This window comes from Limulus polyphemus, unplaced genomic scaffold (genome assembly GCF_000517525.1).
Source record: "Limulus polyphemus unplaced genomic scaffold, Limulus_polyphemus-2.1.2 Scaffold553, whole genome shotgun sequence".
Lineage (NCBI taxonomy): Eukaryota > Metazoa > Arthropoda > Merostomata > Xiphosura > Limulidae > Limulus > Limulus polyphemus.
Genome location: NW_013666163.1, coordinates 99922 through 101998, shown reverse-complemented (window position 1 = coordinate 101998; position 2077 = coordinate 99922). Strand labels below are relative to the sequence as shown.

General features: G+C 38.4%; 1 protein-coding gene across 12 annotated transcripts in view; it reads right to left on the bottom strand.

The window, feature by feature from the left end:
* The window catches only part of LOC106459061 (zinc finger protein 501-like), a 63245-nt gene that overhangs the window by 38058 nt on the left and 23110 nt on the right, over positions 1-2077 (bottom strand). The gene's annotated exons all lie outside the window — the stretch shown is intronic.

Genomic DNA, 2077 nt, shown 5'->3' with positions numbered 1-2077 from the left:
AGGTTTATGTGTTTTAATAAAGGTGGCTTCCAAAATATAGAGATGAAAGGTTGACAGGTCAAGATCTGAGCCTATTTGGTTATCTTATCTTCAATTAGTGAATGGGTTTTTGCTTCCAAATATTCTAAGCTGAATCTCAAACAATCCTGCAATGGAAAGCCACTTCAATGACCAGGACTTCACCATGAAACCAAACATGTCTGGTGCTAGCTTGACCTTCTAGCCAGTAGAGCTCCTGGATGAAGATGCATTGCTGGCCACCACACTGAATGTTTGGGATCTTGTTGAGTCAGTTATTGGATTGGTGGCAAAGTCTAGAGGCTGGGCTATCTCGGTCAGAGTAGCTCATACCTCTATATCCTAGGCCTCACTGGACAGAATGGTGAAGCAGACAATTCCCACCTCCTTGCCTGATGTTGAAAGCAAAGCAGTGGCCCAAGCATTGCCACTAACAACCACTACAACAACAACAAAAAAAAGACAAATGGTGGATATATCAGCATCAGAAACCCTTTCGAGGTGCCTCATTGGATGAAGTCTGATGATAAAGTGGCAATATCATCAGATGTGCACCCACCTCTGGCAGGACCATTACCTTTTGAAGCTCAAAAAAAGACTTTTCCAGAGATGAAATCATCACAATTGGTGGCCAAACTCCATGGAAATAAAGCATTCATCGATATCCCACCAACACCTTTAACAATGACTAATGCAGACTGTAATATTGCTACCACTTCCCTGTTGGACCACCACTATCACTGCAGCAATAAACAAAAATCAACTGAATGTGGGACATTGAATGTCAAGTAGCTCACAGCAAAAAGGTCCTCAGAGTTAAACTATCAATGAACCAACCTACCATCATCACTGCAGTCCTGACAACCATTCATACCCATCTTCTAAAGACCAATTGCCAGGAGGTTGCTTCCAAATGAACAGAGGCCTGGACCTCGTATAAGTGGGATGATGACCAGTGCAATGTCCTCAATACCACCTTCCTAGTTGGAGGAAGAGATCCACCAACTAATAGTAACGCTGGACCTAACCAAGTGTGCCTTGGCATGGGCCGAATCAGTTATTAGGGATATTGTGGCAGCCAAATGCCAATCTACAACTACTCCAGAAGACCATTTGTCAATTTTTTCTTAATCAAAAAACTTGAAAGAAGCTATGGCCCAATCACTGCTGCCAACAACTACCACAATAAACAACAACAACAAAAAGAATGCCAAAGAGAAGCTACTTAGAGTGATCGTCCAAAGTAAGTGTTCTGTATGCACACACACACCATGTTTGTGTTTAGTGCCTTAACAGACACTTCATTTTGTATATTATTTATGTCCAGTCTCATTATTTCATTTTACATTGACTCAGTTAAGTGAGAGTTTTATTTATACTTCATAACCACCATCTTGAATGAATCTCCTTTTATATACCAGACCTATCCGAGAACTCTAATGAATATTTAATCCATCTCAATATACTACATTCTTGTTCCAATATGAGAACATAACTAGTAGAGACCTTTGTTGTTTATTATTATGTCAATGATTTGATCAACAGCTTGGCAGTGTTAGTTTTCAATTTATTGATGACATTAGGGTGCTAAAAATAATTATTATGAGATTGCTTTTCTTTTCAAAAGGATGTTAAATTTCAGTAAATAAGCCAGTGTATGTAAAATTTGTTTTCAATGTTGTAAAATGTATTATGTTGTGGGCTTGGAGTATATATACATTTCCAAAGTACTTGCTTTTTTGCCTGAGAGGAACATCATTATAGAGAGAAAAAAAAGAATTGCAGTAAGATTTTTAATAAAATTCTAGTGCCCCCTGCTGACTATAAAGGTGATATGGAGAGAAGACTTCTTCATTGACCAGAGACCAAAAGTCTCCTGGGAGTCGAAATAAGATCCTAAACCTTCTAAAGATGAGCTCATTAACTCTCTCAACACAGGGTCGGTCAATTTGACCAAGTCACGTGACCTTTTCTACTCATTTAAAGTCTTTATAAATTTAATACTTATAGCTCTGAATAAATTGGGTATATCTTCACTAAATTTGGCAGTCTTTCAGTT